The sequence below is a fragment of the Pan paniscus genome, chromosome 12 (assembly GCF_029289425.2).
Source record: "Pan paniscus chromosome 12, NHGRI_mPanPan1-v2.0_pri, whole genome shotgun sequence".
NCBI classification, from domain to species: domain Eukaryota; kingdom Metazoa; phylum Chordata; class Mammalia; order Primates; family Hominidae; genus Pan; species Pan paniscus.
In genome coordinates, this window is record NC_073261.2 from 70,274,479 (window position 1) to 70,287,847 (window position 13,369).

General features: G+C 39.9%; 1 long non-coding RNA gene across 1 annotated transcript in view; it reads left to right on the forward strand.

The window, feature by feature from the left end:
- Nucleotides 1–4,902: 4,902 nt before the first annotated feature.
- Nucleotides 4,903–13,369, forward strand: part of LOC130541229 (uncharacterized) — a 92,151-nt gene continuing 83,684 nt past the window's right edge. The window contains exon 1 of the long non-coding RNA XR_008955271.1: nucleotides 4,903–5,007. This is a non-coding gene — a long non-coding RNA (uncharacterized LOC130541229). The remainder of the gene's footprint in view (nucleotides 5,008–13,369) is intronic.

Sequence of the window (13,369 nt, forward strand, 5' to 3'; positions counted from 1 at the left end):
ACTTTTGGTATTCATTACTTAAGGTTCTTATATGATTTTTCTAGAGAAACAGACCTATAGAGAGTACTAGAGTTACACAGCAGAAACCTATACCGTGTGTGACATGCACCTCTACTTGCGCAGAAGTTTTTATGCCTGTATGTTTGCCCAGTGAGCCCACTGCGTTTGGAGGAGGCATGGGCGTTTAGCTCTGCAGCTTCCCCTCGGCCCAGCGAACCACTGGCAACAACTAATGGTCAAGAAAGATGTTCAAGTTGTTGACTTAGGAAAGGATGAGGCAGAGAAAAGAAAAAAGTAAAAAGGTCAGGTTCAAAGCGTTGCCTATGGTTTTTGTCATTTTCTTGTCTGTTTCCTTTCAAATTCAAAGTGCTCAAAGTCCTTTAGGAACTCTTTCGCCATCTAGGTAAGTTGACAGGCAATCTTACTCTCCCCAGTACGTGGATATGAGATGATTGAGAAAATAAGCAGTGGGCTGGAGCCCCAAACTATAACAAACAAACAAAACAATGAAACATTAATATCTACAAAATTCCATGCAGGTTTTCCTAAGGCCTTCTCCCAAATCTTAATTCACGGTTTCCCTTGAAATGGCAATTTAGATAAACCAGCACTTAAATGTAAAAAGAGAAGCTCTGGGTGCTTCAATAAAAGGGATTGATAAAGAGAAGAGAGATGAGTAGTATTCTGTGCATTGAGAGGCTAAACACCCAAAGGGCTGGCCACAGCTCTAACCTGCGTTAGCAGGTTGAGCCCCTCGCAGCTCAACTCCGCAGAATCCTCTGTTGGGCAGAACTTACCATAAACATGGATTAAGGACCAAGGGCCGCAAAGTAAACTCACAGACCAAAAAGACAAAAAGAATCCTCCAGCACAACTTTTGTGAAGAAAAAAAAGGAGAAATCATAGTCTGACTTCTGAGGCTTCTGACAGTTTAACTTTAATGGACTCTGTTTATGTAAGGAGTAAAGGCTTGGGTTTAAAAGAAATGTTTTAACTTCATAAAGTAGGTTAAAGAAGCCATTACACTTCTCACTTGCATGGTAAATTTATTAGTTGACAGCTCTAAGTAGAACACAAAAGAAAATACCCTGCCACCGGAGGCTGAAGCGGGCAGATCATGAGGTCAAGAGATCGAGACCATCCTGGCCAACATGGTAAAACCCTGCCTCTACCAAAAATACAAAAATTGGCAGGGCGTGGTGGCTCACGCCTGTAATTCCAGCACTTTGGGAGGCCGAGGCAGGCAGATCACGAGGTCAGGAGATCGAGACCATCCTGGCTAACACAGTGAAACCCTGTCTCTACTAAAAATACAAAAACAAAATTAACCAGGCGTGGTGGTGGATGCCTGTGGTCCCAGCTACTCAAGAGGCTGAGGCAAGAGAATGGCGTGAACCCGGGAGGCGGAGGTTGCAGTGAGCCGAGATGGCGCCACTGCACTCCAGACTGGCAACAGTGAGACTCCGTCTCAAAAAAAAGAAAAAAACACAAATACCCTGTGTAACTCACTGAATTGTTTTGTTCTTAAACTTCGCCCTTTCTTAGATTAATAATCAGTTGTGACATAGGCTCATAAAATGAAAATGGGTTTTTACCATCTTGCCACATCTTATATTAGCACTATCACCTTCTTATAATGATTTCCTCGTTATAACAATTTCCTCATATATTGGGATGCTCCTTTGGACAGCATTACCTCATAAAGAAGTCATTTTGATATTTCAGGAATAAAACCCCTTTGGATAGAGTCCAAGAGCCACTATCACTTTAAAACAAATGGCTCTTGGTGACAAATACGAAGACTCCTGTGTGTTTTAACTTAGGTTCTGAAGAATTACGTCAGAATCCTAAACTAAGACACATTTGCTTTTTTGCTATTTCCCGCCCCTGAGTATTACAAGACACAGTATTTTGACAGTGTTTTACATTTATACTTCACACAAACAAGGCGCAATTGAACATTTTATCACCACACAAAATAAACCTGGGCAAACATCTCTTTCTTCCTGTCTCGTATGTTGTCATTTGGCCATGAGGCATCATGTTTGCCTCTTTATTCCTGTTTTGTGAGTGAGTTGTGTTTTAACTAAACTTTCTTTTTTTCCTGGAGTTAGCAGTGATCAATTAGTTGCCTCCTTACCCTGAACAATTAGAGAGGATCTCTCTCTGGGTGTATCCTTCCTACTTCCTTAGCCCAGAGCTCTCCACCACTAGAAGCAATTCTTATTTTTTTTAATTTTGAGACAGGAGATATTGGGAACATGCAAATAGACAGCAAAAGGCCTCCCAAAAGTATGCTGTTTTTAGAATGCACTTATCATCAGCATGGTACACATCTACCTGATTATTTCTTATCTAGACAAAACTCTGGTGAGGGTTTTTTTGTTTGCTATGGTTTGGTTTGGTTTGGTTTTTTCTTTTTCTGTCTCACAAAAACCAAGTGTTCTCCAGCAATGAGGCAACGGAAAAAATCAATACTTGCCATGTACCATGTAACCAATAGAATAAGGGGAATGATTTATGTATGGTTGGATGCAGCCTGAATCAGCTGGGGCCTCGTACAGAGAGCAAGAAAAAGAGGGAGGAAGAGACACAGAGAGAGAACAAGAGAGAAAAAAAAACAGGGGGAGATAGCAGGGAGCTCAACTGCAATGATTATTTCTACGGTGTGGCCAGATTTTTTTTTTTTTCTGCAGCAATAATCCCCCTTTCCGGCACTACAGGACACAGGGAAAGCCTGCAATTTATGGAATATCTGATGGCTCAGCTTTCCCCTCCTTTCCTCAGAGTCATGATGCCATGTTCACATTAAGGTGCACTGAGAAGGGGAGAATGATGTATGGCCTGCAGTCCTTCAACCTTCCAGTCATCTCCACCCTAAGAAACGCTAGTGATGAGTCGGCAAGCATTAGTTGACAGACAGTCAAATTATCAACAGGATTAAAAATAAATAAATAAAGCGCTCCAGCAACGCTTCCTAAGAAGACCAGCGGGAAGGGCTTACAGACGAGAACTACTCTATACCCCAGGAGTTTCTGCTGGAAATATAGTTTGGTTAACTGGAAATCCAGGGCGCTGCAGCATTTAAAGGTATTTCATCCTGAAGGTAACTTTTAGGGTAGCTGATATTCTTACTCAAAGCTTAGATATGAACTGTAGTTATGTGCTTGTGGTGGGGAGGTGGAAGTAGAAAGCCCTAAGCCCAGCTACTTCACAGCTGGATACCTGGTACTATTGTATATTGAATTCTAGTAGTTGTGACTTTTAACTGGGTTAATCGTTTGCTTCAGGATGACATAATATATATGGAGAGAGATATATATATGTTTATTAAATAACATAATCGTTTATAAAATTCCTACTCCCTGCTTCAACCCAGGATGAACCTTGCAGGACTTGATGAGAAGCAAATTTGACTATTTCTTTGGAATATCTTTGTTTTCTGCGGTGTATTTAAATGGATCTAAATTTGTTTTCATGAGTTACCTTCTTTATACATTGTGCTTGAAAATGTAGAAAGGTTGACAGCATTTCATTTCCATCAGTCTGTTGAACAAGACTGAATTATGTCCTTTGATGAGGAACACTGATGCCATATAATTTTTTATGATGTTTTCACATTCTTTAACCCAGACACAGTACTAACACCACAGTTTGATATTCCGCTAAAATATCCTATATTCTATATATGATTCATTACACCACACGTAATCCATGGAAAGATATTTTAAAGACTGAGTATGTCAGAATAATGTCACGTCGTTAATGTTTGCTTAATTTGGAGCTGATAGTGTTAACACACAAAAACTGTTAAAATAGTTTTTCCCCTTTCAGTTGAAAGTGTCTATTCAACCCAATATTATCATAAACTCTCTTGACAAAATGCCATGCAATTTTAAAAATTTGTATGTTTGCCTTATATAAATTATCTTAAACTCTACTGACAAAATACCATGCTGTTTAAAATATGTAATGTTAACCCTATAAAAATTATCTTGAACTCTCTTCACAAAATGCCATGTTGGTTTTTTAATACGTACACTCAAAGTGTAGTGGCTGGCAATTTTTGGCATTTTTCCACACACATATTTATCATCTAATTTTTGCTTTCATTTATGACATAATTATTTTTGTGATTCTTACATTCTGTATTTAGCTCCTCATTTACACTGAAGAGTTTGTGGATTTATTTCATAGTTAAGTCTGCACGCATAGAATAAAAGATTAAAAATAAAGTGCAGATAGCTACAAAAATATAAAAAACTCTTCTCAGTAGTCCTTGTCTTTTAAATTGCTCGTCACACTTTAATACCATTTTTATAGGTGTCATTAAAGAGCAGTTAAGTTGAAGCTTTATTAGTTATAAATCAGTAAATACTCTCATGTCTGCACTTAAATATCTAGTCATTGAGAGATTTGATCTACCTTATTCCTTACAAAATTATTTTGGCAAGATTTCTATGTAAACTTCACTAAATATATATAATTTTTTTCCTCTGAACAAAATTAAGAACAATAAAAATGTAGTCCATAAGTAAACTGTACATAATTAAATATCTTTCCATAATTATAATACAGAACTGATTATCCAAACCAGCAGAAATTATGCATAATCGTTTTAAATGGGGGAGACCAGGTAGATATCTGCTGCCTCTCTCTATGTAAGGAAAGATTAGCACTGTTTTTTACATTTTGATCTTGATCATCATTCTCCCTTTCATTCTTCTATTGGCCCAAACAGGTAAAACAACAGAAACCCATTACCATCTTTACTTTTGGTTCCGCTGCCTCAGCCAAGCCATCCAGGTGAGAGTTAATAAACAGAGAAAACCTGGAGAGGTTCCAAATAAAGTGAGAACTATAAAGACGAAGGCCAACGCTGCAAACATCTCAGCCAGAAAGAACACTCTTAGCACCCTACAAGCAGGTATGTGCTTACCAGCAAACTAAAGCAAATGGAAATTAAGAAGCATGATCGCCACCAGCAAGGTGCTGCTGAACTATAAGGTAAGTACAACTAGGACCTTATTGTAGATGTATTTTTAGAGCTATGTTGCTGCCACTTAAGAAAAACTATTATCTATAGCAGAGAAAAAGCTTAAAAGCCTGCCAAAGGCCACAGAGAGAGTTGAATGAGTCTGGCCAAGTCTATTATATTATTTGAGATGGGCCTTCCAACCACAGGTACCTGGGGGGTTAGCAAACAGAATCCTGGCCCTAACCATACCAGAATCGCACCAAACGAGTAATAAACTAACTGCAGAGAGCAGATGGGTAAACAAGAAGCCCAAGAGCTGGATTTCATTGTTAGTTAACAGAATTTCCAACACATGTCCCTTTATTTAAAAAGTTTATTTCTACTAAATGTAAACTTCCCAAGTTCTAATGAAAGCTGATAATGCTTCCCAGTATGAGATTAATTTCCTATCAACATCTGGAGTTAAAATTCATAGGTTCATATATTCATGGATAAAACTCATGTTGGCATCTTACGCTGTGACAGAAAAACATATCTTCTCATTGTAAGCAAGAGTCTTCAGTGAACGCCTACTATGGTTTACATTCTCCTTCATCGGTGGTTAAAATTTCACTGATGAAATACCCCTTAAAGAGAAAATCAATGTCTGAGCTTAACCACCTGCTTTGTTTTAGCACCACGAATTATTTTAAAAACTGATTAACATGAGTAACTCACTATTTAGGAAATACAGAAAATAGTGTTTCATATTGCTATCTGTCATGCGAAAAAGAAGTTAAGTTGACATACAGTCCTTTGCTCAATAATTAATTAATCCACTTAATACAAATAAATGAAAGAACTGATCAAAAAATCCACATTTTTAAAGTCTAATTTCATCTTCGTATGATGAATAAAAATGAAAACATTCTCATGTTAAAAATAAAAATATTATTACTTTTAAATACGTCTGCTTCTACCTAAGAGATAACTTGTAGGTTCTCCATAAAGGAAGTATTTCTCACTCCATTTCTTTTTTCTGCAATTAGTCTATGGCACCCAGAGCATCATGGATTAGTCTAGTTTAATCTGAACATAATCGGATAGCAAGCTTCTATTTTCTGATCTAAACAAGCTCACGTTAAAAATACATAGAACTTGGATTCTATTTAACAGAAAGGCTAAATAAGCAGAATAAAATATGACAACACAATTCTGTACTGTTAAAATGTCATTACCTGTACTTTGCAGCCCTTGCCAAGGCATGAAAGCACAGGCAACAGTCTACTGAAAATATGAAAAAGACGTATGTCCAGACCCACACTTCACCTGGTTCCCCGATAGAATGAGGTTCTTTGGCCCTCGTCCTGGCTGTTTGCGTTTGCATCTTTATAGATTATGAGGAGATATAGATCCTTCCATCTCTCACAAAGCTGTCCAATTCTTGTCACTACTTAGAATGGTTTTACTTTATGGGCTGCCTCATTTATGCAAGCATAATTTTCTCTCATAAGATCTAAATGAGAACACATCTTCCCTCCCTACCCCCAGGGAATAATCCAAAAGATGGGAGGTTCTTAATAGAACAATTAATTGTGATAAATTTCTGATTTTTGCTCCTTCGTCCAGGGCTATTTCCATGGCAACATCCTCTCATCCTATTGTTGGGTTGTTCTTCATTCACACAGCAGGTTAAGCCCAGGGCAACCAGGGCAGGCTGATGGTCAGCTTTTATTTTCTCTGGCCCTTCAGCAAAGGTTAGTTGAGGTCATCAGAAGCCGTAGGGTAATTACTTTTCCTCCTCAGGGTTAAAGGTACACAGATTGCTATTGGGACAACTGTATGGATGACTTTCAGCTTTTAATGTTCAATCTTCTTTTCTTTCATCAGAGAACGAATAAGTATAACAATCATGATGCAACTCTCATGCCTAAAATTCCAAGTAGAAAGCCAATTTTTATTGTGTAAAATTACTACATATTAGGATAATATACTCTTGAAATCAATTTGGAAAACCCAATGCATAAAAAGGTTTCCTATCTCTTAAATTTAAAAAAAAAATCCATGATAGAAAATTGCAGCTGTTCACTGGTTTTCCTGTTCAATTAATCTGATATTCATAATTTCCCAGGCTTCAATCATTTCCTGAGGGTGCGTTAAGGCTGAGAAGAAAATGGAAGCCTTCCTGGCTCCACTTGGGGGTCTATTTTTTTTTCCCTTCAAACACCAATTGTGGCCTTAGCCCCCTAAACTGACTAAGAGTACATTAGATTAAAGTGAGTTTCCTCTCTTTGCTTCTCTATTCTCAGAGAAAATCAGCCTCTAAAATAATTGGAGGAGGTGAGTGGAATCTTTCGAGATTAAATGCTTAAAACACATTGCCCCACTCATTTGAAGAGCCACTTTCAGATTTCAGTTCTCCATTTCAATCTGGAATTTTAAAGGAATAATTGTTATGGGTTCCAAAAATGGAGCCAGACATCGGCCAGAATGCATGTGTCATTGTTCTACCACCAGGCAAAAGACACAGCTCCCTGAACACGATGGGTTTCCTAATAGTTCATCTCAAAAAAAGATGCACAGAAGGGAGCCTGAGCCCCTTCTGCAGGGAGGGGCAAGGGCCATCTGAAAAGGACCACCTGACCCACTCTAAAGCCTTACCTAGAGGGAACCATCCCTCCGAGTCTCTTCATCTTTATCCAAGAAATTGCCTAGATGAGGGAAATGAGAGCAGACCCTCCACACCCACCCTGAAAGAGGTGGAGACATTATTTCTGCCCACTTTGTCAGACTCACCTGTGTATGGCTGGAGATCAACCAGACACTTTATTTCCCTCCAGTCCCCTGTCTCCCTCAACAGCCCTGACCCAGCTGTCTGTCCAGTGCCAATTTCACAGTCTTCATATGGAGTCATCCTTCTGCCCAGGAGCTTACTGGGAACCTTCCATATCCACACCAAGGCTGCCCCTACAGATTGCTTCATCAGCTGCTCCCTCCACCTGGCTTGAACTTCACACCCCCAGCCTCGCCCCTTTGGCCACTGTGCCTTGTTCAAGCAGCCTGTAGCCCCCTCGTGTGTGATTTCCCCCTCCATGAGCTTATGCCATCCCCTCTAAATGGCAATTTTCTCTTTCAATACCTGCTTCTTCGAAAGGTTGGTTTACAATCCAGTTCCTTCAGAAATTCCTCCATTTTTATCCTCTGCTATATCTAAATTAAATAAATACATGTAATAAATATACATATGTCATATACCTGTTACATATAACATATATACATATATACACTGAAGCTATAGAAAATGCATCTAAGTATCTGAATCCTGTTAAATAGCAACTTTAAAGAAAAAACCCAATACCTTAAATTATTCCCATTTACAAATTCTGGGGCCTCTTACAACACTACTCTTTTACATATTTTACATACAAGAACAACTTAGTATTCATTTTGGTAATTTTTTTTCACTTTATTTTTTATTGTCCTTTCTACAGCTCTACAAAGTCCTCTGTGAGCAAAATATTTTGGCATCATTGTATCATAATATTCCCAAATTGTCTCCTTTTTGTTCTCAATGACCATCAATTAGTATCTGCTAAATTATTAAGTCATGTTTAAGGAAGACTACAGAAAATAAAATATGATCACATGCAGCTATATTTCATATTATAAGTGATTTCTGAAGTCTTCAAGACTCATAGAGTACAATTACAGATGTGGATGGTAGGTGATGGAGATATTTGGAAAAGGAGATCAGAAACTGAAGGAGGCATATGTCAGGGTCTGGCATGTGACCTGGCTGCATATTACCAGGTGAAGAGAGGAAGATCTAGCACTGCCCACAGCTGGTTGGCAGCAATGGCCCACTGGTAAAAGAAATTGCCCTTTCCTCAATCACAGACCAAAGTCAAAGGGACCAACTGTGTCTCTGCTCAGGGTTCTCTGACCAGGGGCATTTGATGAAGGCAGGGCTGTCAACTCTAAAAGTTGGCTCTGGTCTGGTTAGCTGGAGCTTCACAAAGTATTAGAAAGAGTGATGGATTCACACAAGGTAAACCTTAAGAAAGTTATTATTTTCCTTTCTGCAAAGTTTCCCCTCTTTCCAATCTCCACCCCAATATCCCCACATGCTCCAGTTCTCCAGAGTCCCATCTCACAATGGGATTTTAATGTCAATAGGCCATATTTCCCCAGATCTGCTAGGAAAGATGCCTGGATGAAACATTTAGACATAAGCAATGCATCTCTAACAATGGCGTTTCAGGCATTTTAATGACAGAGATATCTAGAAGTAATTATTAACATTACATTTGTGCAAAAGTAATTGCTGTTTTTGCCATTAAAAGCAATGGCAAAAATTATCTTCCTGTATTCTGTCAGATCGCTCTATGAGTGCTTTTTGAGTCACCAACAAATTAAAAGCATAGTACCTGGGATGTATTAGGTCAAAGCATCTGGCAACACAACAGGTTGTATATTTTCACTCATTTCAAAGGGGACACAAACATTCTTCCTCTTTAGGCAAGAGATTCGACCACTTGCCCTTGGCTGCTTCTGTTTTTTAAAGCTCCTTTATTTTCCCTTGATATCCAGAGACATTGAGTTCTGTGTCCATAGTAAGCTTCTCTCTTTCCTATTTTGTAGTAAAAGTGTTAATGGAAGGTTTAACATGGAGGTATTTTCACAATTACAATTGATTCTTCCTCATACTCCAGAAATAGACGTGAGTTGTCATCCCTTCTGATCATTGTCTTCGCATACAGAATGTAAGGCTCTTTCCTAAAGAGCCTGAGAACCTTCTTTAGCAGTTGTTGAGTGGTTACAGAAAATGGTAGGGAAGTGGCATGGCCCACAGCATCAGGCCCCAGTGCCAAATAAGTGATAAGTGCTCAGTTCCTGGCATCTCTGTCCTAAAGCTTGGGCTCTTCCAGGGCTAACACAGAATGGGACTTGGGAAGAAGGCTTGTAGCACAGTGCTGCTCAAATTTTTGCATGCAGAAGAAATACAGATTTATTGACCTCACCACTAGAGATGTTCAGTCAGTAGCTGGGACTACAGGCACACGCCACCATGCCTGGCTAATTTTTAAAAATTTTTTATCAAGACAGGGCCTCACTACTTTGCCCAAGCTGGTCTCAAACTCCTGGCCTCAAGCGATCCTCCTGCCTCGGCCTCCCAAAGTGTTAGGATTATAGGTGTGAACCACCTTACCCTGCCTTCATTTTTAAATAAAGATAATTCATCCAACCTCCACGATTGTTATGAGATATAAAAATATAGAAATTTAGCCAATGACTACTACAAATAGTATTATTATTTGAAATACTGCTTTTTATCCAGCTGTGATCTGGAAACTCTACATTTGTTCCAAGTTAGGATGCTATGAAGGCTATTTGAGAGATGTTGTCAGTGAAAGACCAGACGTTCTCTCCTCAGTGGCCCACGTGCAAGTCAAAGGACAGATTTTACAGAGGTCCTTCTGAGAGACCCTTCCTTCTCCCTGAAGTTCCGTGATTTTTTTCCCCATTGAAAACACCTGAAAGATTTTGGCATAATTTTCTTCATTTAAACATTTTTACCAAAAGCAAATTACGCTGACTGAATCAACAGAGAACACTGAGAGGAAATAGAAAGATACTGACCTGGGAGTCAGGAAACACATTCTAATGTCCTGGCCCTGCCACTGGGCAAATAAGTGCCTTGAGCAAGTCAGTTCACCTCACTAGATTTCTGTTTCCTCATGTGAAAAACAAGTCAGTCGAACTAGCTATCACGGTGCGTATGGTACTTATTACACACAGCTGCTGTTCTCAGGGCATTACACATACAAACTCAAGCTCACAACAATTCTATGAGCTAGAGAGCATTTTTCACCCCCACTTTATAAATGAGGAGACTGAGGCACACAGAGGTTAAAATAGTCTTGTTCAAAATCATGTAACTAGTAAGTAGTGGAGATGAAATTTGCATCTACTGAATCTATTTCAGCATCTACACTCTTAACCACGATGGTGTGCTGCCTTTCACCAAGGGGAGTTTAGATGGTACTAAAGTCCCTTTCAGTGTTTACATTCTATGGATCTATGAGTTTAAAATAACCCCTAGAGTCTCAGATTCTATATTTTAGACCAGTGGAGCAAAGAGCTTATTAAAAAACCTGTAACTTATGACTCACACTACCATCTTACACCAGTACCAAAAAAAAAAAAATGTTGCAAGTGCTTTCACAGACATGAGCACCTTAGATTGTAATTGGATCTTGTGTATGTAGGGAAGGTAATAGCACCATGCACAAGACCAGAAAAATGAGGCCCAGATTGTTCAGGACTTGACTATGTCACTCAGTAAAACTAGAGATGAGTCTTACTTCTCCAGTAAGACCAGAGGTCTGCAGGCTGGTGGTCTGGGGTCCATCCAACCTGAGTCACACATTTTTCCTAGGACTTCCTCTTGGACTCAAAGGAGAGTCACTAAATTTTGAGGTGTGACAGAGAAAGGAGCCTTCCCTTCTAAGGTTCTCCTATGTTTCCCCCTAGTCTAACCTCTCACACGGACACCAAGATGTCTGGCCTGATATTAAGGAAGTCAGCTCACACAACCCTTCAAAATTCAGAAGAAAATATATGGGGGTTGCTGCAGAATGAGCTGCCCTGTCTTTCAACTCCATTTCAGGCCTTCTGAAGAGCCATCTGACCTTGCAGCCTCTGCCAGTTCTTTTCCTCCTCCTTCCTTCACTCTTACAGGTGCCTTCTGCCCTGAACTGGAAAAAAAAAAAAAAAAACAACAACAACAACAAAAAAACTGCTCTCTCAAACATCACCTGTAACTTCCGGTTCCCAGAACCAGCTGCTTGTTCCCTGGATGCACCTGGTGCTTTCCCACCCAAGCCTCTGCTCACATACTTCCCTCCCTCTGGAACAGGCTTCCCACCATCCTACCTTCAAATCATATGCTTGTTTACAGATTTATCTCACACGTCACCTCTTCCAGGAAGTCTGTCCTACTCCTTCCAATCAGACACTATCTACGTTTTTCTTTGATCACTCACAGTACCTTTCTTGTGCCTTTCTCATGGCATGCTCAAGTTCTGCTTTTTCCTGCTGTTGGGTTTATACTTTCTTATTTCCCATCAGCTTCTTCATACCCAGACTGCTTTTTACTCCTCAGCGTGCTGAGAGCAGTGCCCGGCACTGATAAATATTTCCTTGACCTTCAATTAATCTTCAATTAGTCTTTTATTCTGTAGGATTCACTTTGTGAGAATATATAGCAAAGAAACGAGATCATTAGACTCTAGCATCTTTCCCAAATTTCACCAATTGTTGCAGGAGGTGGGGGGGGGGTAAATGTCTTAAATAAATTTCTGACTGACAGAGCTCATCCCAGAGGCGAGAACATCCTTTCTGTAACTGCCATGTAGCCTGTCTCCAAAGAGGTTTCCAAGTGTGAACACGTCAGCCCGAGACTCTGTTAATTGGATCTTCAGCTGCTCAGGGTCCTCACTGCACAGCTGCTGTTTTACTCCAGAAATGGCGAGCTGGGGATGAGGAAGCACAGGAGACGGCCTTAGGAAAATCCTCACTCTTCCAGAGAGCTCCATTTTCACTTCTGCTGGTCCTCACCATGGGAGAGTGTGGGATCAAGAGACCAAGGAAAGGCCAACTGATGTGTTTCATTCTTCTTTTTCCCCTTCCACTTTAGCATATTAGAGGAGTGTTATTTGGAATTTTGACATTTACAAAGAGTTTAAGGTTAAATTATTCTGGTGGAAAAGAAAAATGCCAATCCTTTCCCCTAAAGACAGCAAAACTGGTTAGCATGAAAATGCTCCCAGGATGTTCAAGTCTTTTGGAGTTTCTCCTTACCAATAACTCTTCATGAACACCCCTCTGTGAAGTAGCTTGAAACAATGCAACTGGTGTCTGAGTGTTTTTCAAATAGGCATATGGATCTGGAGAACTGGAGCTAGAAGATGCCATCTATGAACCAGTGCTTTAGAGATCAGGCTTGGTGGAGGAGACAGCTGGGTTGCCCAAGCCTCCCTCTTTGCCTGCAACAAGGCAAACACGGGCACCTTTGGGACTTAGACGTGATCTGCCAGCACAAGGGTGTCCATTGTTCACTTGGCCAAATCGGGGGCTTTGGAATGGTTAAGAAAAAAAGCAAAGCGGCCCTCCTTCTCCATCACACAGCAGTATACATCAACTTTTTAAAAATTATATCCCCCCTGCCTTGGAGTCTTTTTAGCCTTTTTTCTAATTGCTCCCCCTTGACGTTGTAATGCCACAGATACATTGTTTATATATCTGTTTATGTACTGTGACCCTTTGAAAGGCCACAAGCCATTGTCATGACTCATATTTTTTTGCTCCTCAAACACTGATATTTGTACCCCTTCCCTACTCAGAGGTGGG